General features: G+C 46.3%; 1 non-coding gene and 1 pseudogene across 1 annotated transcript in view; both read left to right on the top strand.

The window, feature by feature from the left end:
• The first annotated feature begins 22,621 nt into the window (after positions 1 to 22,621).
• LOC142358079 (5.8S ribosomal RNA) lies at positions 22,622 to 22,773 on the top strand (annotated as a pseudogene).
• A 1,683-nt stretch (positions 22,774 to 24,456) lies between these two features.
• The window catches only part of LOC142358080 (large subunit ribosomal RNA), a 3,522-nt gene continuing 3,085 nt past the window's right edge, over positions 24,457 to 24,893 (top strand). The window contains exon 1 of the ribosomal RNA XR_012761753.1: positions 24,457 to 24,893. This exon is cut by the window's right edge and continues 3,085 nt beyond it. This is a non-coding gene — a ribosomal RNA (large subunit ribosomal RNA).

Raw genomic sequence — 24,893 nt, 5'->3', positions numbered from 1 at the left:
TAGCTTGAGTTAGCTCGGGTAGCTTGAGTTAGCTTGAGTTAGCTTTAGCTAGCTTGAGTTAGCTTGAGTTAGCTTGAGTTAGCTTGAGTTAGCTTTAGCTAGCTTGAGTTAGCTTGAACTAGCTTGAGTTAGCTTGAGCTAGCTTGAGTTAGCTTGAGTTAGCTTGAGTTAGCTTTAGCTAGCTTGAGTTAGCTTGAACTAGCTTGAGTTAGCTTGAGTTAGCTTGAGTTAGCTTGAGTTAGCTTGAGTTAGCTTGTCTTAGCTTTAGCTAGCTTGAGTTAGCTTGAACTAGCTTTAGCTACCTTGAGTTAGCTTGAGTTAGCTCGGGTTAGCTTGAGTTAGCTTGAGTTAGCTTGAGTTAGCTTTAGCTAGCTTGAGTTAGCTTGAGTTAGCTTGAGTTAGCTTGAACTAGCTTGAGTTAGCTTGAGTTAGCTTGAGTTAGCTTGAGTTAGCTTGAGTTAGCTTGTCTTAGCTTTAGCTAGCTTGAGTTAGCTTGAACTAGCTTTAGCTACCTTCAGTTAGCTTGAGTTAGCTCGGGTTAGCTTGAGTTAGCTTGAGTTAGCTTGAGTTAGCTTTAGCTAGCTTGAGTTAGCTTGAGTTAGCTTGAGTTAGCTTGAGTTAGCTTGAATTAGCTTGAGTTAGCTTGAGTTAGCTTTAGCTAGCTTGGGTTAGCTTGAGCTAGCTTGAGTTAGCTCGGGTTAGCTTGAGTTAGCTTGAGTTAGCTTTAGCTAGCTTGAGTTAGCTTGAGTTAGCTTGAGTTAGCTTGAGTTAGCTTTAGCTAGCTTGAGTTAGCTTGAGCTAGCTGAGTTAGCTTGAGTTAGCTAGCTTGAGCTTGAGCTAGCTAGCTAGCTTGAGCTTGAGCTAGCTAGCTCGCTTGAGCTTGAGCTTGAGCTAGCTAGCTTGAGCTTGAGCTAGCTAGCTAGCTTGAGCTTGAGCTTGAGCTAGCTGGCTTGAGCTTGAGCTAGCTAGCTTGAGCTTGAGCTAGCTAGCTAGCTAGCTTGAGCTTGAGCTTGAGCTAGCTAGCTAGCTTGAGCTAGCTATCTAGCTTGAGCTTGAGCTAGCTAGCTAGCTTGAGCTTGAGCTTGAGCTTGAGCTAGCTGGCTTGAGCTTGAGCTAGCTAGCTTGAGCTTGAGCTAGCTAGCTAGCTTGAGCTTGAGCTTGAGCTAGCTGGCTTGAGCTTGAGCTAGCTAGCTTGAGCTTGAGCTAGCTAGCTAGCTTGAGCTTGAGCTTGAGCTAGCTAGCTAGCTAGCTTGAGCTTGAGCTTGAGCTTGAGCTAGCTAGCTTGAGCTTGAGCTAGCTAGCTAGCTTGAGCTTGAGCTTGAGCTAGCTAGCTTGAGCTTGAGCTTGAGCTAGCTAGCTTGAGCTTGAGCTTGAGCTAGCTAGCTTGAGCTTGAGCTTGAGCTAGCTAGCTTGAGCTTGAGCTTGAGCTAGCTAGCTAGCTAGCTTGAGCTTGAGCTAGCTAGCTTGAGCTTGAGCTAGCTAGCTAGCTTGAGCTTGAGCTTGAGCTAGCTGGCTTGAGCTTGAGCTAGCTAGCTTGAGCTTGAGCTAGCTAGCTTGAGCTTGAGCTAGCTAGCTAGCTTGAACTTGAGCTAGCTAGCTAGCTTGAGCTTGAGCTTGAGCTAGCTAGCTAGCTTGAGCTTGAGCTTGAGCTAGCTGGCTTGAGCTTGAGCTAGCTAGCTTGAGCTTGAGCTAGCTAGCTTGAGCTTGAGCTAGCTAGCTAGCTTGAACTTGAGCTAGCTAGCTAGCTTGAGCTTGAGCTAGCTAGCTAGCTTGAGCTTGAGCTAGCTAGCTAGCTTGAGCTTGAGCTTGAGCTAGCTAGCTTGAGCTTGAGCTTGAGCTAGCTAGCTAGCTTGAGCTTGAGCTAGCTAGCTTGAGCTTGAGCTAGCTAGCTTGAGCTTGAGCTAGCTAGCTAGCTTGAGCTTGAGCTAGCTAGCTAGCTTGAACTTGAGCTAGCTAGCTAGCTTGAGCTTGAGCTAGCTAGCTAGCTTGAGCTAGCTAGCTAGCTTGAGCTTGAGCTTGAGCTAGCTAGCTTGAGCTTGAGCTAGCTAGCTAGCTTGAGCTTGAGCTAGCTAGCTAGCTTGAGCTTGAGCTAGCTAGCTAGCTTGAGCTTGAGCTTGAGCTAGCTAGCTTGAGCTTGAGCTTGAGCTAGCTAGCTAGCTTGAGCTTGAGCTAGCTAGCTTGAGCTTGAGCTAGCTAGCTTGAGCTTGAGCTAGCTAGCTAGCTTGTGCTTGAGCTAGCTAGCTAGCTTGAGCTTGAGCTTGAGCTAGCTAGCTTGAGCTTGAGCTAGCTAGCTTGAGCTTGAGCTAGCTAGCTTGAGCTTGAGCTAGCTAGCAAGCTTGTGCTTGAGCTAGCTAGCTAGCTTGAGCTTGAGCTTGAGCTAGCTGGCTTGAGCTTGAGCTAGCTAGCTTGAGCTTGAGCTAGCTAGCTTGAGCTTGAGCTAGCTAGCTAGCTTGAGCTTGAGCTAGCTAGCTAGCTTGAGCTTGAGCTAGCTAGCTAGCTTGAGCTTGAGCTAGCTAGCTAGCTTGAGCTTGAGCTTGAGCTAGCTAGCTTGAGCTTGAGCTTGAGCTAGCTAGCTAGCTTGAGCTTGAGCTAGCTAGCTTGAGCTTGAGCTAGCTAGCTTGAGCTTGAGCTAGCTAGCTAGCTTGAGCTTGAGCTAGCTAGCTAGCTTGAACTTGAGCTAGCTAGCTAGCTTGAGTTTGAGCTAGCTAGCTTGAGCTTGAGCTAGCTAGCTTGAGCTTGAGCTAGCTAGCTAGCTTGAACTTGAGCTAGCTAGCTAGCTTGAGCTTGAGCTAGCTAGCTAGCTTGAGCTTGAGCTAGCTAGCTAGCTTGAGCTTGAGCTTGAGCTAGCTAGCTTGAGCTTGAGCTTGAGCTAGCTAGCTAGCTTGAGCTTGAGCTAGCTAGCTTGAGCTTGAGCTAGCTAGCTTGAGCTTGAGCTAGCTAGCTAGCTTGAGCTTGAGCTAGCTAGCTAGCTTGAACTTGAGCTAGCTAGCTAGCTTGAGCTTGAGCTAGCTAGCTTGAGCTTGAGCTAGCTAGCTAGCTTGAGCTTGAGCTTGAGCTAGCTAGCTAGCTAGCTTGAGCTTGAGCTTGAGCTTGAGCTAGCTAGCTTGAGCTTGAGCTAGCTAGCTAGCTTGAGCTTGGGCTTGAGCTAGCTAGCTTGAGCTTGAGCTTGAGCTAGCTAGCTTGAGCTTGAGCTTGAGCTAGCTAGCTTGAGCTTGAGCTTGAGCTAGCTAGCTTGAGCTTGAGCTTGAGCTAGCTAGCTAGCTAGCTTGAGCTTGAGCTAGCTAGCTTGAGCTTGAGCTAGCTAGCTAGCTTGAGCTTGAGCTTGAGCTAGCTGGCTTGAGCTTGAGCTAGCTAGCTTGAGCTTGAGCTAGCTAGCTTGAGCTTGAGCTAGCTAGCTAGCTTGAACTTGAGCTAGCTAGCTAGCTTGAGCTTGAGCTTGAGCTTGAGCTAGCTAGCTAGCTTGAGCTTGAGCTTGAGCTAGCTGGCTTGAGCTTGAGCTAGCTAGCTTGAGCTTGAGCTAGCTAGCTTGAGCTTGAGCTAGCTAGCTAGCTTGAACTTGAGCTAGCTAGCTAGCTTGAGCTTGAGCTAGCTAGCTAGCTTGAGCTTGAGCTAGCTAGCTAGCTTGAGCTTGAGCTTGAGCTAGCTAGCTTGAGCTTGAGCTTGAGCTAGCTAGCTAGCTTGAGCTTGAGCTAGCTAGCTTGAGCTTGAGCTAGCTAGCTTGAGCTTGAGCTAGCTAGCTAGCTTGAGCTTGAGCTAGCTAGCTAGCTTGAACTTGAGCTAGCTAGCTAGCTTGAGCTTGAGCTAGCTAGCTAGCTTGAGCTAGCTAGCTAGCTTGAGCTTGAGCTTGAGCTAGCTAGCTTGAGCTTGAGCTAGCTAGCTAGCTTGAGCTTGAGCTAGCTAGCTAGCTTGAGCTTGAGCTAGCTAGCTAGCTTGAGCTTGAGCTTGAGCTAGCTAGCTTGAGCTTGAGCTTGAGCTAGCTAGCTGAGCTTGAGCTTGAGCTAGCTAGCTTGAGCTTGAGCTAGCTAGCTTGAGCTTGAGCTAGCTAGCAAGCTTGTGCTTGAGCTAGCTAGCTAGCTTGAGCTTGAGCTTGAGCTAGCTAGCTTGAGCTTGAGCTAGCTAGCTTGAGCTTGAGCTAGCTAGCTTGAGCTTGAGCTAGCTAGCAAGCTTGTGCTTGAGCTAGCTAGCTAGCTTGAGCTTGAGCTTGAGCTAGCTGGCTTGAGCTTGAGCTAGCTAGCTTGAGCTTGAGCTAGCTAGCTTGAGCTTGAGCTAGCTAGCTAGCTTGAACTTGAGCTAGCTAGCTAGCTTGAGCTTGAGCTAGCTAGCTAGCTTGAGCTTGAGCTAGCTAGCTAGCTTGAGCTTGAGCTTGAGCTAGCTAGCTTGAGCTTGAGCTTGAGCTAGCTAGCTAGCTTGAGCTTGAGCTAGCTAGCTTGAGCTTGAGCTAGCTAGCTTGAGCTTGAGCTAGCTAGCTAGCTTGAGCTTGAGCTAGCTAGCTAGCTTGAACTTGAGCTAGCTAGCTAGCTTGAGCTTGAGCTAGCTAGCTAGCTTGAGCTAGCTAGCTAGCTTGAGCTTGAGCTTGAGCTAGCTAGCTTGAGCTTGAGCTAGCTAGCTAGCTTGAGCTTGAGCTAGCTAGCTAGCTTGAGCTTGAGCTAGCTAGCTAGCTTGAGCTTGAGCTTGAGCTAGCTAGCTTGAGCTTGAGCTTGAGCTAGCTAGCTAGCTTGAGCTTGAGCTAGCTAGCTTGAGCTTGAGCTAGCTAGCTTGAGCTTGAGCTAGCTAGCAAGCTTGTGCTTGAGCTAGCTAGCTAGCTTGAGCTTGAGCTTGAGCTAGCTAGCTTGAGCTTGAGCTAGCTAGCTTGAGCTTGAGCTAGCTAGCTTGAGCTTGAGCTAGCTAGCAAGCTTGTGCTTGAGCTAGCTAGCTAGCTTGAGCTTGAGCTTGAGCTAGCTGGCTTGAGCTTGAGCTAGCTAGCTTGAGCTTGAGCTAGCTAGCTTGAGCTTGACCTAGCTAGCTAGCTTGAACTTGAGCTAGCTAGCTAGCTTGAGCTTGAGCTAGCTAGCTAGCTTGAGCTTGAGCTAGCTAGCTAGCTTGAGCTTGAGCTTGAGCTAGCTAGCTTGAGCTTGAGCTTGAGCTAGCTAGCTAGCTTGAGCTTGAGCTAGCTAGCTTGAGCTTGAGCTAGCTAGCTTGAGCTTGAGCTAGCTAGCTAGCTTGAGCTTGAGCTAGCTAGCTAGCTTGAACTTGAGCTAGCTAGCTAGCTTGAGTTTGAGCTAGCTAGCTTGAGCTTGAGCTAGCTAGCTTGAGCTTGAGCTAGCTAGCTAGCTTGAACTTGAGCTAGCTAGCTAGCTTGAGCTTGAGCTAGCTAGCTAGCTTGAGCTTGAGCTAGCTAGCTAGCTTGAGCTTGAGCTTGAGCTAGCTAGCTTGAGCTTGAGCTTGAGCTAGCTAGCTAGCTTGAGCTTGAGCTAGCTAGCTTGAGCTTGAGCTAGCTAGCTTGAGCTTGAGCTAGCTAGCTAGCTTGAGCTTGAGCTAGCTAGCTAGCTTGAACTTGAGCTAGCTAGCTAGCTTGAGCTTGAGCTAGCTAGCTTGAGCTTGAGCTAGCTAGCTAGCTTGAGCTTGAGCTTGAGCTAGCTAGCTAGCTAGCTTGAGCTTGAGCTTGAGCTTGAGCTAGCTAGCTTGAGCTTGAGCTAGCTAGCTAGCTTGAGCTTGAGCTTGAGCTAGCTAGCTTGAGCTTGAGCTTGAGCTAGCTAGCTTGAGCTTGAGCTTGAGCTAGCTAGCTTGAGCTTGAGCTTGAGCTAGCTAGCTTGAGCTTGAGCTTGAGCTAGCTAGCTAGCTAGCTTGAGCTTGAGCTAGCTAGCTTGAGCTTGAGCTAGCTAGCTAGCTTGAGCTTGAGCTTGAGCTAGCTGGCTTGAGCTTGAGCTAGCTAGCTTGAGCTTGAGCTAGCTAGCTTGAGCTTGAGCTAGCTAGCTAGCTTGAACTTGAGCTAGCTAGCTAGCTTGAGCTTGAGCTTGAGCTTGAGCTAGCTAGCTAGCTTGAGCTTGAGCTTGAGCTAGCTGGCTTGAGCTTGAGCTAGCTAGCTTGAGCTTGAGCTAGCTAGCTTGAGCTTGAGCTAGCTAGCTAGCTTGAACTTGAGCTAGCTAGCTAGCTTGAGCTTGAGCTAGCTAGCTAGCTTGAGCTTGAGCTAGCTAGCTAGCTTGAGCTTGAGCTTGAGCTAGCTAGCTTGAGCTTGAGCTTGAGCTAGCTAGCTAGCTTGAGCTTGAGCTAGCTAGCTTGAGCTTGAGCTAGATAGCTTGAGCTTGAGCTAGCTAGCTAGCTTGAGCTTGAGCTAGCTAGCTAGCTTGAACTTGAGCTAGCTAGCTAGCTTGAGCTTGAGCTAGCTAGCTAGCTTGAGCTAGCTAGCTAGCTTGAGCTTGAGCTTGAGCTAGCTAGCTTGAGCTTGAGCTAGCTAGCTAGCTTGAGCTTGAGCTAGCTAGCTAGCTTGAGCTTGAGCTAGCTAGCTAGCTTGAGCTTGAGCTTGAGCTAGCTAGCTTGAGCTTGAGCTTGAGCTAGCTAGCTAGCTTGAGCTTGAGCTAGCTAGCTTGAGCTTGAGCTAGCTAGCTTGAGCTTGAGCTAGCTAGCAAGCTTGTGCTTGAGCTAGCTAGCTAGCTTGAGCTTGAGCTTGAGCTAGCTAGCTTGAGCTTGAGCTAGCTAGCTTGAGCTTGAGCTAGCTAGCTTGAGCTTGAGCTAGCTAGCAAGCTTGTGCTTGAGCTAGCTAGCTAGCTTGAGCTTGAGCTTGAGCTAGCTGGCTTGAGCTTGAGCTAGCTAGCTTGAGCTTGAGCTAGCTAGCTTGAGCTTGAGCTAGCTAGCTAGCTTGAACTTGAGCTAGCTAGCTAGCTTGAGCTTGAGCTAGCTAGCTAGCTTGAGCTTGAGCTAGCTAGCTAGCTTGAGCTTGAGCTTGAGCTAGCTAGCTTGAGCTTGAGCTTGAGCTAGCTAGCTAGCTTGAGCTTGAGCTAGCTAGCTTGAGCTTGAGCTAGCTAGCTTGAGCTTGAGCTAGCTAGCTAGCTTGAGCTTGAGCTAGCTAGCTAGCTTGAACTTGAGCTAGCTAGCTAGCTTGAGTTTGAGCTAGCTAGCTTGAGCTTGAGCTAGCTAGCTTGAGCTTGAGCTAGCTAGCTAGCTTGAACTTGAGCTAGCTAGCTTAGCTTGAGCTTGAGCTAGCTAGCTAGCTTGAGCTTGAGCTAGCTAGCTAGCTTGAGCTTGAGCTTGAGCTAGCTAGCTTGAGCTTGAGCTTGAGCTAGCTAGCTAGCTTGAGCTTGAGCTAGCTAGCTTGAGCTTGAGCTAGCTAGCTTGAGCTTGAGCTAGCTAGCTAGCTTGAGCTTGAGCTAGCTAGCTAGCTTGAACTTGAGCTAGCTAGCTAGCTTGAGCTTGAGCTAGCTAGCTAGCTTGAGCTAGCTAGCTAGCTTGAGCTTGAGCTTGAGCTTGAGCTAGCTAGCTTGAGCTTGAGCTAGCTAGCTAGCTTGAGCTTGAGCTTGAGCTAGCTAGCTTGAGCTTGAGCTTGAGCTAGCTAGCTAGCTTGAGCTTGAGCTAGCTAGCTTGAGCTTGAGCTAGCTAGCTTGAGCTTGAGCTAGCTAGCTAGCTTGTGCTTGAGCTAGCTAGCTAGCTTGAGCTTGAGCTTGAGCTAGCTGGCTTGAGCTTGAGCTAGCTAGCTTGAGCTTGAGCTAGCTAGCTTGAGCTTGAGCTAGCTAGCTAGCTTGAACTTGAGCTAGCTAGCTAGCTTGAGCTTGAGCTAGCTAGCTAGCTTGAGCTTGAGCTAGCTAGCTAGCTTGAGCTTGAGCTTGAGCTAGCTAGCTTGAGCTTGAGCTTGAGCTAGCTAGCTAGCTTGAGCTTGAGCTAGCTAGCTTGAGCTTGAGCTAGCTAGCTTGAGCTTGAGCTAGCTAGCTAGCTTGAGCTTGAGCTAGCTAGCTAGCTTGAACTTGAGCTAGCTAGCTAGCTTGAGCTTGAGCTAGCTAGCTAGCTTGAGCTAGCTAGCTAGCTTGAGCTTGAGCTTGAGCTAGCTAGCTTGAGCTTGAGCTAGCTAGCTAGCTTGAGCTTGAGCTAGCTAGCTAGCTTGAGCTTGAGCTAGCTAGCTAGCTTGAGCTTGAGCTTGAGCTAGCTAGCTTGAGCTTGAGCTTGAGCTAGCTAGCTAGCTTGAGCTTGAGCTAGCTAGCTTGAGCTTGAGCTAGCTAGCTTGAGCTTGAGCTAGCTAGCAAGCTTGTGCTTGAGCTAGCTAGCTAGCTTGAGCTTGAGCTTGAGCTAGCTAGCTTGAGCTTGAGCTAGCTAGCTTGAGCTTGAGCTAGCTAGCTTGAGCTTGAGCTAGCTAGCAAGCTTGTGCTTGAGCTAGCTAGCTAGCTTGAGCTTGAGCTTGAGCTAGCTGGCTTGAGCTTGAGCTAGCTAGCTTGAGCTTGAGCTAGCTAGCTTGAGCTTGAGCTAGCTAGCTAGCTTGAACTTGAGCTAGCTAGCTAGCTTGAGCTTGAGCTAGCTAGCTAGCTTGAGCTTGAGCTAGCTAGCTAGCTTGAGCTTGAGCTTGAGCTAGCTAGCTTGAGCTTGAGCTTGAGCTAGCTAGCTAGCTGGAGCTTGAGCTAGCTAGCTTGAGCTTGAGCTAGCTAGCTTGAGCTTGAGCTAGCTAGCTAGCTTGAGCTTGAGCTAGCTAGCTAGCTTGAACTTGAGCTAGCTAGCTAGCTTGAGTTTGAGCTAGCTAGCTTGAGCTTGAGCTAGCTAGCTTGAGCTTGAGCTAGCTAGCTAGCTTGAACTTGAGCTAGCTAGCTAGCTTGAGCTTGAGCTAGCTAGCTAGCTTGAGCTTGAGCTAGCTAGCTAGCTTGAGCTTGAGCTTGAGCTAGCTAGCTTGAGCTTGAGCTTGAGCTAGCTAGCTAGCTTGAGCTTGAGCTAGCTAGCTTGAGCTTGAGCTAGCTAGCTTGAGCTTGAGCTAGCTAGCTAGCTTGAGCTTGAGCTAGCTAGCTAGCTTGAACTTGAGCTAGCTAGCTAGCTTGAGCTTGAGCTAGCTAGCTAGCTTGAGCTAGCTAGCTAGCTTGAGCTTGAGCTTGAGCTTGGCTAGCTAGCTTGAGCTTGAGCTAGCTAGCTAGCTTGAGCTTGAGCTAGCTAGCCAGCTTGAGCTTGAGCTAGCTAGCTAGCTTGAGCTTGAGCTTGAGCTAGCTAGCTTGAGCTTGAGCTTGAGCTAGCTAGCTAGCTTGAGCTTGAGCTAGCTAGCTAGCTTGAGCTTGAGCTTGAGCTAGCTAGCTTGAGCTTGAGCTTGAGCTAGCTAGCTAGCTTGAGCTTGAGCTAGCTAGCTTGAGCTTGAGCTAGCTAGCTTGAGATTGAGCTAGCTAGCTAGCTTGTGCTTGAGCTAGCTAGCTAGCTTGAGCTTGAGCTTGAGCTAGCTGGCTTGAGCTTGAGCTAGCTAGCTTGAGCTTGAGCTAGCTAGCTTGAGCTTGAGCTAGCTAGCTAGCTTGAACTTGAGCTAGCTAGCTAGCTTGAGCTTGAGCTTGAGCTAGCTAGCTAGCTTGAGCTTGAGCTAGCTAGCTAGCTTGAGCTTGAGCTTGAGCTAGCTAGCTTGAGCTTGAGCTTGAGCTAGCTAGCTAGCTTGAGCTTGAGCTAGCTAGCTTGAGCTTGAGCTAGCTAGCTTGAGCTTGAGCTAGCTAGCTAGCTTGAGCTTGAGCTAGCTAGCTAGCTTGAACTTGAGCTAGCTAGCTAGCTTGAGCTTGAGCTAGCTAGCTAGCTTGAGCTAGCTAGCTAGCTTGAGCTTGAGCTTGAGCTTGAGCTAGCTAGCTTGAGCTTGAGCTAGCTAGCTAGCTTGAGCTTGAGCTAGCTAGCTAGCTTGAGCTTGAGCTAGCTAGCTAGCTTGAGCTTGAGCTTGAGCTAGCTAGCTTGAGCTTGAGCTTGAGCTAGCTAGCTAGCTTGAGCTTGAGCTAGCTAGCTTGAGCTTGAGCTAGCTAGCTTGAGCTTGAGCTAGCTAGCTAGCTTGAGCTTGAGCTAGCTAGCTAGCTTGAGCTTGAGCTAGCTGGCTTGAGCTTGAGCTAGATAGCTTGAGCTTGAGCTAGCTAGCTAGCTTGAGCTAGCTAGCTAGAGCTCGACCTATGAAAAGCTGCGCAAACACTTATTCTATCTTGAGCTTGAGCTAGCTAGCTTGAGCTTGAGCTAGCTAGCTTGAGCTTGAGCTAGCTAGCTAGCTTGAACTTGAGCTAGCTAGCTAGCTTGAGCTTGAGCTAGCTAGCTAGCTTGAGCTTGAGCTAGCTAGCTAGCTTGAGGCTTGAGCTTGAGCTAGCTAGCTTGAGCTTGAGCTTGAGCTAGCTAGCTAGCTGGAGCTTGAGCTAGCTAGCTTGAGCTTGAGCTAGCTAGCTTGAGCTTGAGCTAGCTAGCTAGCTTGAGCTTGAGCTAGCTAGCTAGCTTGAACTTGAGCTAGCTAGCTAGCTTGAGTTTGAGCTAGCTAGCTTGAGCTTGAGCTAGCTAGCTTGAGCTTGAGCTAGCTAGCTAGCTTGAACTTGAGCTAGCTAGCTAGCTTGAGCTTGAGCTAGCTAGCTAGCTTGAGCTTGAGCTAGCTAGCTAGCTTGAGCTTGAGCTTGAGCTAGCTAGCTTGAGCTTGAGCTTGAGCTAGCTAGCTAGCTTGAGCTTGAGCTAGCTAGCTTGAGCTTGAGCTAGCTAGCTTGAGCTTGAGCTAGCTAGCTAGCTTGAGCTTGAGCTAGCTAGCTAGCTTGAACTTGAGCTAGCTAGCTAGCTTGAGCTTGAGCTAGCTAGCTAGCTTGAGCTAGCTAGCTAGCTTGAGCTTGAGCTTGAGCTTGAGCTAGCTAGCTTGAGCTTGAGCTAGCTAGCTAGCTTGAGCTTGAGCTAGCTAGCCAGCTTGAGCTTGAGCTAGCTAGCTAGCTTGAGCTTGAGCTTGAGCTAGCTAGCTTGAGCTTGAGCTTGAGCTAGCTAGCTAGCTTGAGCTTGAGCTAGCTAGCTAGCTTGAGCTTGAGCTTGAGCTAGCTAGCTTGAGCTTGAGCTTGAGCTAGCTAGCTAGCTTGAGCTTGAGCTAGCTAGCTTGAGCTTGAGCTAGCTAGCTTGAGATTGAGCTAGCTAGCTAGCTTGTGCTTGAGCTAGCTAGCTAGCTTGAGCTTGAGCTTGAGCTAGCTGGCTTGAGCTTGAGCTAGCTAGCTTGAGCTTGAGCTAGCTAGCTTGAGCTTGAGCTAGCTAGCTAGCTTGAACTTGAGCTAGCTAGCTAGCTTGAGCTTGAGCTTGAGCTAGCTAGCTAGCTTGAGCTTGAGCTAGCTAGCTAGCTTGAGCTTGAGCTTGAGCTAGCTAGCTTGAGCTTGAGCTTGAGCTAGCTAGCTAGCTTGAGCTTGAGCTAGCTAGCTTGAGCTTGAGCTAGCTAGCTTGAGCTTGAGCTAGCTAGCTAGCTTGAGCTTGAGCTAGCTAGCTAGCTTGAACTTGAGCTAGCTAGCTAGCTTGAGCTTGAGGCTAGCTAGCTAGCTTGAGCTAGCTAGCTAGCTTGAGCTTGAGCTTGAGCTTGAGCTAGCTAGCTTGAGCTTGAGCTAGCTAGCTAGCTTGAGCTTGAGCTAGCTAGCTAGCTTGAGCTTGAGCTAGCTAGCTAGCTTGAGCTTGAGCTTGAGCTAGCTAGCTTGAGCTTGAGCTTGAGCTAGCTAGCTAGCTTGAGCTTGAGCTAGCTAGCTTGAGCTTGAGCTAGCTAGCTTGAGCTTGAGCTAGCTAGCTAGCTTGAGCTTGAGCTAGCTAGCTAGCTTGAGCTTGAGCTAGCTGGCTTGAGCTTGAGCTAGATAGCTTGAGCTTGAGCTAGCTAGCTAGCTTGAGCTAGCTAGCTAGAGCTCGACCTATGAAAAGCTGCGCAAACACTTATTCTATAATAATTGCGAAAATTAAAAATTTCACAAGTGAAAAGCTGCATAAACAGTAATTCTATGTGTGGGGCATTATTAGGGGGAGGTGTCTTGTCAAAATATGGCTGGACTAAAGACCTCAACCCAGATAGGGTGGAAGGCCCTATGATCGGTCTGTTACTAATCGGTGACCGATAAAGACCTGACCAAGGCCTGTAGTAAGCTTGGTTAGGCATTACAGGAGATAACACTAAGACCGAGGGGTCTTAGAGAGCCCTCTAGCGGGGCGAATAGAGCTAGATCGAGCCTTGGGAAAGCTAGATCGAGCAGGACTGAAGCTAAAGGATAGACCGAGAGGTCTGTCTGGTCCTCCTAGAGAGGCCAAGAGAAAGTACGAGAAGCCAACTAAAGCTTGATCGGGCCTTCAGCAAGCACGACCGAGCTGTACCGGAGCTAACACTAAGACCGAGGGGTCTTAGAGAGCCCTCTAGCGGGGCGAATAGAGCTAGATCGAGCCTTGGGAAAGCTAGATCGAGCAGGACTGAAGCTAAACGATAGACCGAGAGGTCTGTCTGGTCCTCCTAGAGAGGCCAAGAGAAAAAACGAGAAGCTAACTAAAGCTTGATCGGGCCTTCAGCAAGCACGACCGAGCTGTACCGGAGCTAACACTAAGACCGAGGGGTCTTAGAGAGCCCTCTAGCGGGGCGAATAGAGCTTGATCAAGCCTTGGGCAAGCTAGATCGAGCAGGACTGAAGCTAAGCAAGAGACCGAGAGGTCTGTCTGGTCCTCCTAGAGAGGCCAAGAGAAAGTACGAGAAGCCAACTAAAGCTTGATCGGGCCTTCAGCAAGCACGACCGAGCTGTACCGGAGCTAACACTAAGACCGAGGGGTCTTAGAGAGCCCTCTAGCGGGGCGAATAGAGCTAGATCGAGCCTTGGGAAAGCTAGATCGAGCAGGACTGAAGCTAAACGATAGACCGAGAGGTCTGTCTGGTCCTCCTAGAGAGGCCAAGAGAAAGTACGAGAAGCTAACTAAAGCTTGATCGCGCCTTCAGCAAGCACGATTGAGCAAGACCGGAGCTAACACTAAGACCGAAGTGTCTTAGAGAGCCCTCTGGTGGGGCGAATAGAGCTAGATCGAGCCTTGGGAAAGCTAGATCGAGTAAGATTGAAGCTGAAAGAGTGTCAGAGGAGCAAATGAACCTCCAAAAAGTGAAAATCAAATTTTAGAAAAAACACAAGTTAAATACTGCATGGACAGTATTTCTATGTGTGGGGCATTATTAGGGGGAGGTGTCTTGTCAAAATATGGCTGGACTAAAGACCTCAACCCGGATAGGGTGGAAGGCCCCATGATCGGTCTGTTACTAATCGGTGACCGATAAAGACCTGACCAAGGCCTGTAGTAAGCTTGGTTAGGCATTACAGGAGTTAACACTAAGACCGAGGGGTCTTAGAGAGCCCTCTAGCGGGGCGAATAGAGCTAGATCGAGCCTTGGGAAAGCTAGATCGAGCAGGACTGAAGCTAAGCAAGAGACCGAAAGGTCTGTCTGGTCCTCCTAGAGAGGCCAAGAGAAAGTACGAGAAGCTAACTAAAGCTTGATCAGGCCTTCAGCAAGCACGACCGAGCTGTACCGGAGCTAACACTAAGACCGAGGGGTCTTAGAGAGCCCTCTAGCAGGGCGAATAGATCTAGATCGAGCCTTGGGAAAGCTAGATCGAGCAGGACTGAAGCTAAACGATAGACCGAGAGGTCTGTCTGGTCCTCCTAGAGAGGCCAAGAGAAAGTACGAGAAGCTAACTAAAGCTTGATCGGGCCTTCAGCAAGCACGACCGAGCTGTACCGGAGCTAACACTAAGACCGAGGGGTCTTAGAGAGCCCTCTAGCAGGGCGAATAGAGCTAGATCGAGCCTTGGGAAAGCTAGATCAAGCAGGACTGAAGCTAAACGATAGACCGAGAGGTCTGTCTGGTCCTCCTATAGAGGCCAAGAGAAAGTACGAGAATCTAACTAAAGCTTGATCGGGCCTTCAGCAAGCACGACCGAGCTGTACCGGAGCTAACACTAAGACCGAGGGGTCTTAGAGAGCCCTCTAGCAGGGCGAATAGAGCTAGATCGAGCCTTGGGAAAGCTAGATCGAGCAGGACTGAAGCTAAACGATAGACCGAGAGGTCTGTCTGGTCCTCCTAGAGAGGCCAAGAGGAAGTACGAGAAGCTAACTAAAGCTTGATCGCGCCTTCAGCAAGCACGATTGAGCAAGACCGGAGCTAACACTAAGACCGAAGTGTCTTAGAGAGCCCTCTAGTGGGGCGAATAGAGCTAGATCGAGCCTTGGGAAAGCTAGATCGAGTAAGATTGAAGCTGAAAGAGTGTCAGAGGAGCAAATGAACCTCCAAAAAGTGAAAATCAAATTTTAGAAAAAAACACAAGTTAAATACTGCATGGACAGTAATTCTATGTGTGGGGCATTATTAGGGAGAGGTGTCTTGTCAAAATATGGCTGGACTAAAGACCTCAACCCGGATAGGGTGGAAGGCCCTATGATTGGTCTGTTACTAATCGGTGACCGATAAAGACCTGACCAAGGCCTGTAGTAAGCTTGGTTAGGCATTACAGAAGATAACACTAAGACCGAGGGGTCTTAGAGAGCCCTCTAGCGGGGCGAATAGAGCTTGATCAAGCCTTGGGCAAGCTAGATCGAGCAGGACTGAAGCTAAACGATAGACCGAGAGGTCTGTCTGGTCCTCCTAGAGAGGCCAAGAGAAAGTACGAGAATCTAACTAAAGCTGGGTCGGGCCTTCAGCAAGCACGACCGAGCAGTACCGGAGCTAACACTAAGACCGAGGGGTCTTAGAGAGCCCTCTAGTGGGGCGAATAGAGCTAGATCGAGCCTTGGGAAAGCTAGATCGAGCAGGACTGAAGCTAAACGATAAACCGAAAGGTCTGACGGGTCCTCATAAGAGGCATGGAGAAAGATCTGATACTAAAGTACCTCTCGGAAGTAATAAAATATGCCTGATGAAGCCGGGTATGATGTTTGTTGTTTGATGGCATTCATCGATTAGGTCTGGTGGATTCCCCATTACTCCGAGTGGTACTAGTAGAGGCTCCTACAGGGGTGAGCAAAGCGAGATCAAGCCTTAGGCAAGCTAGATCGAGCAGAACTGAAGCTGAAAAGCAAAATAAATGACAGGTCTGTCCAAATCAATAAACTTGAAATCCAGTGTGGTCACCACGGGTCACGAGGTGAATTCCTAGCGATTGTCTGCTGAACGTATAGGAAGGCCCGAAACGAACGATAATTTCATTGCACAGTGGAGATACTATACGTTCAGGAGTAGCATACATCGGGTTTGATCTATGATCATGTCTGGTCTCCGAGGATCCACCGGGTTACCAACTGGCACCGCTGTACTGGGTGTAAAACTGGGCCACCTGAAGTCCCGGGTGTAAAACTAGGTGCCTCTGTGCCAAAGTAGCGGCTTGCGTAGTGCATTATGCCTCCGGCTTGCGAAATGGTTATAAGCAATAACAACAGGACGCCGCGGGGTGTTCACTTAAAGGAGTAACGTTCTCTCAAGGGAGGGGATCTAAAAATCTTGATAAAACATTTATTCTATGCAAAATTTGTGCGCAAATTTTGCAAAGTAAAAAGCTGCACTGTAGCAAATTCTATGTGTGTAGCATTATTAGGGAAGTGTTGTTTGATGGCACCTCTCTACTTGATGCACCAAAGAACTACCTTGATGGCTCATGACCGCTGGTAATCTGTCGTCGCTAGTAGTTCGGAACTGAGAACAAATATGTTCGCAAATTACAACAATTATACAGCATATTGCTGAATAAAGCAGAACCGAATAATACTCAGTGACTTTACACCAAGACTGACTAATGTCTGGATTGTATCGTCCTACTCGAGTAAGGCGAAGAAAAGCTAGAAAGATACGCTTTTCACAAAGCAGGCTTAATGCATGCAAACCAAGGAGGAAGGAGTGATGCCCCTCCTTATAATAAGCAGAACCAAATAAAGAACAGACAGCATCATCTGTACAGTGACCAAGAAGAGGTGAAACTTCTGTATGTGAAAAGGCAATTTGAGCGAGATTTATTAGCAGACTAGTATTATGTTGTTTCTAGTAGGCGAAAGCCGAAACATCAACATGTGAAAATCTGATATTAAATCCTCAATCATTTTCCCTAGTATTATACAGCTATGAGTAACCTTAATTGGACACGGCAATTATTGCTGACCGGTGAAACTTTCGCATGGGAAAGACACACACACTTCTTGACAAAGCAATAAGTATTATGCTGTTTCTAGTACGCGAAAGCAGAAACATCAGCATGTGAAAGTTGTGAAGTTGAAGAATTTTTGTGTTGAGTACGATGTTGTTACTAGTAACCATGTCGACAGCTGAGAACTGTTCTCTAACCAATAGAAGGTGAAACTTCTGTATGTGAAAAGGCAATTTGAGCGAGATTTCTTAGCAGACTAGTATTATGTTGTTTCTAGTAGGCGAAAGCCGAAACATCAACATGTGAAAATCTGATATTAAATCCTCAATCATTTTCCCTAGTATTATACAGCTACTAGTAGCCGTAATTGGTCAGGGAAACATTGTTGACCGGTGAAACTTCACATGGGAAAGACACACAAATTACTTGACAAAACAATAAGTATTATGCTGTTTCTAGTATGCGAAAGCAGAAACATCAGCATGTGAAAGTTGTGAAGTTGAAAAGTTTTTGTGTTGAGTACGGTGTTGTTACTAGTAACCATGTCGACAGCTGGAAAGCTGTTCTCTAACCAATAAAAGGTAAAACTTCTGTATCTGAAGAGGCGGCGTGATTGAGATTTTTAACAGACTAGTATTATGTTGTTTCTAGTAGGCGAGAGCCGAAACATCGACATGTGAACATCTGGTTTTTAAATCATGAGTCAATTCTCCCTAGTATGATACAGTTGTTAGCCGGTATTGGTAACAGTAGAACAGAGATTTGGAGGGCAAAACCTGCTCATGGGAAATGCTCACAGAGCGCTATCTACCAGTACACATAGTATTATGCTGTTTCTAGTACGCGCGAGCCGAAACATCAGCATGTGAAATGTGTAATCGTGGGTAACTCTAAGTGTGTAGAGTACTGTGTAGTAACTAGTAGCCATGCCAAAGCATGCATTGAAACTCTTCGTGATTTAAAAAGCTCAAAGCAAGATTGACGAGGCCGCAAGGCTATGTCTTTCTAAATTCGAACAAATCGAAAGATTGTTCAAAGTACAATTAAACTGATTGATCCTGTCAGTTGCCATATGCTTGTCTGAAAGACTAAGCCATGCATGTGCAAGCGAAGCTTGAAAAAGTGGAACCGCGAATGGCTCATTAAATCAGTTACTATCTATTAGTTGATTTGCAAGCTAAATGAATAACTGCGGTAACCCTGCAGCTAATGCATGCTGATTGTCCGACACTGTCGGAGACTTTTACAAGACTACACCGGGTGATTTGCTAAGTACAGACACATCCCGTGATGAGTCCTAGTAACTGAAAGATCCCAGATAGCTTCGGCTTGGGGACGGAACTTCCGAATTTCTGACCTATCAACCTATGATGGTAGTGTAACGGACTACCATGGTTGTGACGGGTAACGGGGAATCAGGGTTCGATTCCGGAGAGGGAGCCTTAGAAACGGCTACCACATCCAAGGAAGGCAGCAGGCACGCAAATTACCCACTCTCCGCACGAGGAGGTAGTGACTAGAAATAATGATATGAACCTTTATGGTTTGTAATCAGAATGGAATGGACTTAAAAGCTCCATTGATGAACGAGTAGAGGGCAAGTCTGGTGCCAGCAGCCGCGGTAATACCAGCCTCTACAAGCGTATGCAATAGTTGCTGCGTTTAAAAAGCTCATAGTTGGATCTGTTTGAGTAGAACGGCAACATGGTCTTCAGTTAAATCTGTTGACTCGTTCCGCTCATCCTTCGCATCGAAGAAATAGTTTGCACTTAAATGTGACGAACTGTGGAAACGGTGTTTTCACCCTGAGAAAATTAGAGTGTTCAAAGCATCCTTTGGGATCGAATAATAAAGCATGGAATAATGGAGAATGACCCGCTACTCGATTGATGCCGGTTGGCTGAGTGCGGTAATGATTGAAAGGAACAGACGGGGGCATTTGTATTGCTACGTTAGAGGTGAAATTCTTGGATCGTGGCAAGACAAACTACTGCGAAAGCATTTGCCAAGAATGTTTTCATTAATCAAGAACGAAAGTCAGAGTATTGAAGAGGATTAGATACCCTCGTAATTCTGACCATAAACTATACCAACCTACAATTTGTCAAAGTCGATCTTGACTTGGCAAGAGATTAACCGGGAAACCAAAGTTTATTGGTTCCGGGGGAAGTATGGTTGCAAAATCGAAACTTAAAGGAATTGACGGAAGGGCACCACCAGGAGTGGAGCCTGCGGCTTAATTTGACTCAACACGGGAAAACTCACCCGGTCCAGACATCTTAAGGATTGACAGATTGAATATCTTTCATGATTATATGGGCGGTGGTGCATGGCCGTTCTTAGTTAGTGGAGTGATCTGTCTGGTTAATTCCGATAACGAACGAGATCTTCTCCATCTAAATAATGAAATTCACTATATGTGAATTCAAACACTTCTTAGAGGAACTATGCGGAATTAAATACCGCAGATGAAGTGAGGCTATAACAGGTCTGTGATGCCCTTAGATGTTCTGGACTGCACGCGCGCTACACTGTGTACTTTTAGATTGAGTACTCAGCCCTTGGTCCGAAATGGACTGGGCAATCAGAGAAAAGTACAGCGCTTCAAGGGGATCGTCTGTTGTAACTTGCAGACGTGAACCAGGAATTCCTGGTACTTATGAGTCAACAACTCATAGGGATTACGTCCCTGCCCTTTGTACACACCGCCCGTCGCTACTACTGATTGGATAGTTAAGCAAGAATTGCAAATTCCTACTGTTGGGACTTCGGTCTCCGGCAACGGGATGAAGCGGATCGAGCTTAATTGTCTAGAGGAAGTAAAAGTCGTAACAAGGTTTCCGTAGGGGAACCTGCGGAAGGATCAGTGATTGATTCCTTCGGGCATGGCTGCTGGTAGAGGCCATGTCTGTAGTGCGCATGACGCTCTGTCGCTAGAGATTGCTTGGCAACCAATCTCGAATTATGTATCGAGCTCAAAAACTACTTGTGTGGATACATAGTTCAGCAGTCATGGCAAGGGACTGCTTAAAGGGAGACTAGTTAGCAAAAGCAGCCTAGCAGAACTGCAGCTATCTAGATCTCAGAAGCTGGGTTATAGAAGCCCAGCTATAGACTTGTGAATGAGAAAGGCCTAAAAAGGTCCACAAGTCGCGTGGTTAGAACCGACACGCAAAAATCCCAGCGAGTGACAGAGCGTTGCGCTGTTCAGTGGGAAAGAGTTGAGCTACTCGGGGCGCCCACTGAACTTGCTCTGAGCCAAAGGCTCGAAAAAACACAGCTTAGCCTCAGATCCTTTACATAGAAGGCTAGCTAAAATAAACTTACCTTGGACGAGGGTAAAGTTTAGTCAGTTCTTAGGGGAGAGTAATCCACAGCTTCTCGCCCTCTGAACATTCTCCCAGATATGTAGGTCTGGGAGAGTCTCCTCCTGTTCTTCGGAATCTGGAGGTAGACAAAGACAGTACGATACGATCTTGCATCGGGATGACTAACCGATAATGATCATAATCTGACAATTTTTCCGGCTTGAGGCACCGGAGTCAGATTAAAGACACATACTGAACTAAAGGCGTATGTGCAAAGCTTGTCGGAGTGTAGAGAGTCAAGCTGAGTTGACTCGTCACGTGGTGATGACAACAGCCATGTGCAAAACACTCACAACTTTATCGTCTATGTGGAAAAGGTTGCTAACAGCGCTCTCTATGAGAGGCCCTCGCATATAACTATACGAGGAAAAGGCGATAGAGTTGTTTGAATGTGGGGCAGGTTCATCGACAAGCTAAGTTGATCACATTCTTGTTGTGGCATCCTACTAGAATTGGTCACGGTCTGCACCAACTCTCCCCAAGTTGGCCAGACTTAAAACTAGAAATAAGGTTTGCAGCTATGTGAACCTAGAAACTGTAAAGGAGTTGAAAGAACTTAAAGGAATTGAAAGAGGCCTTGAGGTATATCCTCTTGGTAAAGACCCACAAAAGCTCACAAAAGTGGCTTCGAAGGGCAAAACTGGTTCATCCAAAACAATTGGAGAGCTTAAAGCAGAACCAATTCGAATGAAACACTATTGGTGAAACTTCATCATGAGAACGTCACAAGCTGATCACGCTCTATGATATGACTAGTATTATGTTGCTTCTAGTAGGCTAAGCGCAAGCCGAAACATCAACATGTGAAAGTCGTAGAATTTTGCAATCAAACTGTGGCTAGTACTGTGATGTTACTAGTAACCTGGTGTTCCGTCATATGGCCAAGAGAGCATTTGAAGGCGAAACTTCTGCATGGGAAAGCTGCATCATGATCAAAATTTTATATCGAGTATTATGTTGACGTTAGTAGGCCTTGGCCGAAAACGCAGCATGTGAAAGGTATAGATAAAAGTTATTGTTGCAGTCAGTACTGTGTAGTTACTAGTAGCTGGATTTAAGCTCAAAATGAGACACTGTTGGTGAAACTTCATCATGAGAATGTCACAAGCTGATCAAGCTCTATGATATGACTAGTATTATGTTGCTTCTAGTAGGCTAAGCGCAAGCCGAAACATCAACATGTGAAAGTCGTAGAATTTTGCGATCAAATTGTGGCTAGTACTGTGATGTTACTAGTAACCTTGTGTTACGTCATATGGCCAAGAGAGCATTTGAAGGCGAAACTTCTGCATGGGGAAGCTGCATCATGAACAAAAGTTTATATCGAGTATTATGTTGACATTAGTAGGCCCTGGCCGAAAGCGCAGCATGTGAAAGGTATAGATAAAAGTTATCGTTGCAGTCAGTACTGTGTAGTTACTAGTAGCTGGATTTAAGCTCGAAATGAGACACTGTTGGTGAAACTTCATCATGAGAACGTCACAAGCTGATCACGCTCCATGATATGACTAGTATTATGTTGCTTCTAGTAGGCTAAGCGCAAGCCGAAACATCAACATGTGAAAGTCGTAGAATTTTGCGATCAAATTGTGGCTAGTACTGTGATGTTACTAGTAACCTTGTGTTACGTCATATGGCCAAGAGAGCATTTGAAGGCGAAACTTCTGCATGGGGAAGCTGCATCATGAACAAAAGTTTATATCGAGTATTATGTTGACGTTAGTAGGCCCTGGCCGAAAGCGCAGCATGTGAAAGGTATAGATAAAAGTTAGCGTTGCAGTCAGTACTGTGTAGTTACTAGTAGCTGGATTTAAGCTCGAAATGAGACACTGTTGGTGAAACTTCATCATGAGAACGTCACAAGCTGATCACGCTCTATGATATGACTAGTATTATGTTGCTTCTAGTAGGCTAAGCGCAAGCCGAAACATCAACATGTGAAAGTCGTAGAATTTTGCAATCAAACTGTGGCTAGTACTGTGATGTTACTAGTAACCTTTTCTTACGTCATATGGCCAAGAGAGCATTTGAAGGCGAAACTTCTGCATGGGGAAGCTGCATCATGAACAAAAGTTTATATCGAGTATTATGTTGACGTTAGTAGGCCCTGGCCGAAAGCGCAGCATGTGAAAGGTATAGATAAAAGTTATCGTTGCAGTCAGTACTGTGTAGTTACTAGTAGCTGGATTTAAGCTCGAAGTGAGACACTGTTGGTGAAACTTCATCATGAGAACGTCACAAGCTGATCACGCTCTATGATATGACTAGTATTATGTTGCTTATAGTAGGCTAAGCGCAAGCCGAAACATCAACATGTGAAAGTCGTAGAATTTTGCGATCAAATTGTGGCTAGTACTGTGATGTTACTAGTAACCTTGTGTTACGTCATATGGCCAAGAGAGCATTTGAAGGCGAAACTTCTGCATGGGGAAGCTGCATCATGAACAAAAGTTTATATCGAGTATTATGTTGACGTTAGTAGGCCCTGGCCGAAAGCGCAGCATGTGAAAGGTATAGATAAAAGTTAGCGTTGCAGTCAGTACTGTGTAGTTACTAGTAGCTGGATTTAAGCTCGAAATGAGACACTGTTGGTGAAACTTCATCATGAGAACGTCACAAGCTGATCACGCTCTATGATATGACTAGTATTATGTTGCTTCTAGTAGGCTAAGCGCAAGCCGAAACATCAACATGTGAAAGTCGTAGAATTTTGCAATCAAACTGTGGCTAGTACTGTGATGTTACTAGTAACCTTTTCTTACGTCATATGGCCAAGAGAGCATTTGAAGGCGAAACTTCTGCATGGGGAAGCTGCATCATGAACAAAAGTTTATATCGAGTATTATGTTGACGTTAGTAGGCCCTGGCCGAAAGCGCAGCATGTGAAAGGTATAGATAAAAGTTATCGTTGCAGTCAGTACTGTGTAGTTACTAGTAGCTGGATTTAAGCTCGAAGTGAGACACTGTTGGTGAAACTTCATCATGAGAACGTCACAAGCTGATCACGCTCTATGATATGACTAGTATTATGTTGCTTATAGTAGGCTAAGCGCAAGCCGAAACATCAACATGTGAAAGTCGTAGAATTTTGCGATCAAACTGTGGCTAGTACTTTGATGATGCTTGTAGCCAACCGAATTGGTTGAAAAGCCCAATAAGTAAGCTAACTTGGGAGAGCTTGTTGGAAACCAAATGCTACTAGATTGGTCCAAATACATCCTTCAACAGGGGATCACTTGGCTCGCTTTACGAAGAGGAGCACAGCTATATGTGTTAATTCGGTATGAATCGCAAGATTTGTTTACCGACCTCTCTAACGCAAAAGGCGGTCTCGGCTTCGGCTGTTGACTGCGTCCGATTCAGGGTTATATAACTCTCGATTGAACACATTGATGTTCTATTGTTGGTGCTTCCAATAAAATTGGAACACTTAAAGCAGAACCGATTCAAATAATAGCATTCTGATCAATGATTGCATTCCTTGATCAAGAACTGCTGGAGTCATTGTGATGGCGAATTTTCTTCATAAGAAAATTGCAAAGAGACGGAACTTAATGAGACTAGTATTATGTTGTTTCTAGTAAGCGGAAGCTGAAACAGCAACATGTGAAAATCAAGTTTTGTTCAATGATCTCGAGGCGATAAGTACTATGAAGCAACTAGTAGCCTAAGCATGACTCAGATTTGAGACAGTCAAAAAGACTGGCGAAACTTCTTCACATGAAAGTTACATAGAGAACTACAAATGTATACAGCGAGTATTATGTTGTTTCTAGTAGGCGAAAGCTGAAACATCAACATGTGAAAGTTGTCTGCAAACTGTAGAACGATATGTGATTAGTACTGTGCTGTTACTAGTAGCCAGTCTGACTGTAGAAGCCAAGACAAAGGGAAACTAATGCATCTGAAAAGGACAAGTTATGGAAAGGTATGCACGATAAGTATTATGTTGTTTCTAGTAAGCGGCAGCTGAAACATCAACATGTGAACGTCGTTGTGTACAGTAACCTAGAACTATATAGTCCTTAGTAACGTGCATTTACTAGTACCTGTAATTGGTATTCAGACTCAGGCAGTTTGGAATAGTTTGGCAAAGATGCACCAGAGAAAACTGGGATTTGATACAGAAATTGTTGAATACAAGTATTATGCTGCTTCTAGTAGGTTGAATCCGAAACATCAGCATGTGAAAATTGAAAACATTTCTGGTTCGAATTGTCACAAGTATTTGGTGGTCTGAGTAGCCAAACTCACTACAACGCCAATTGAAGGCAAAAATTCTCAACGGGAAAAGCTATTCTCATTGAATGAGCTAACAAGACGAGTATTATGTTGCTTCTAGTAGGCGAAAGCCAAAACATCAACATGTGAAAGTCTTGCTGAACAAATTTAATGTTGTTGAGCTCAGTACCGTGTGAATTAGTAGCCATAATTGGCGAGCGAAAATTGAACTGGCGAAACTTCGTCTTTGGAAAATTGCAGATGCCGAGCACTTATTTTGCAACGAGTATTATGTTGACTGTAGTAAGCGAAAGCCGAAACAGCAACATGTGAAAGCTGTTGAAATTTGTGGTCATTTTGCAATAAGTACAAGGAGTGTAACTAGTAGCCAGGTCAAAATTTGGGATAAGAATGAGCAAAAATTCTGCATGAGAACAGTTGAAATTATGAAACTAAATTACAAAGACTAGTATTATGTTGTTTCGAGTACGCGAAAGCGGAAACATCAACATGTGAACGTTTGTAACGAAGTTTCGTTAATTTTCAGCCTAGTACTGAGCAAGAACGAGTAGCCTCATCTCCAATCCCACGCAAAATGTAGTGAAATATGTGAGTGAACCTTATTCACGGTGAGGGTTTCCCGAGGTCTGTATTGCAGCGAGTATTATGTTGCTTCTAGTAAGCGAAAGCTGAAACAACAACATTTGAAAGTTGGAATTAATGACTGAATGGAAACTTCGACCTGTGTTTGATAGTAGTAGCGAACAAAACTGCTGAATCGGTTTCTGTCTCATATTGGTCAGTGAACCAATTAAGAGACAATCAACTACATAACCTGAATTGGGCGAGAGAACCCCCTTAACTTAAGCATATCAGTAAGGGGAGGAAAAGAAATCAACTGAGAATCCCTTAGTAATGGCGAATGAACAGGGAAAAGCTCATCGGGAAGAGAAATGGCAACATTTCTCGGTGTCCGGTATGGTTTGATGCTAGACTGGTGAATTTGTCCTGATGTCTACTGGAAAGTAGCATCAAAGAAGGTGAAAATCCTGTAAAGGTCATTTTCGATACCAGTCATAATGGCTCATTCCTATGAGTAGAGTTGTTTGAAAGTGCAACTCGAAGCTGGAGATATGTCTCTCCAAAAGCTAATTATAAAGCGAGACCGATAGTAAACAAGTACCGTGAGGGAAAGTTGAAAAGCACTCTGAAGAGAGAGTGAAAAGTACGTGAAACTGTTGAAGGGGAACTGGAGTGAGCGTTACCA

This window comes from Convolutriloba macropyga, unplaced genomic scaffold (assembly GCF_964194025.1).
Source record: "Convolutriloba macropyga unplaced genomic scaffold, txConMacr16.3 SCAFFOLD_1684, whole genome shotgun sequence".
NCBI classification, from domain to species: Eukaryota; Metazoa; Xenacoelomorpha; order Acoela; family Convolutidae; genus Convolutriloba; species Convolutriloba macropyga.
The sequence above is the reverse complement of the archived record's forward strand: the minus strand, read 5'-3'. Positions and strand labels throughout refer to the sequence as shown.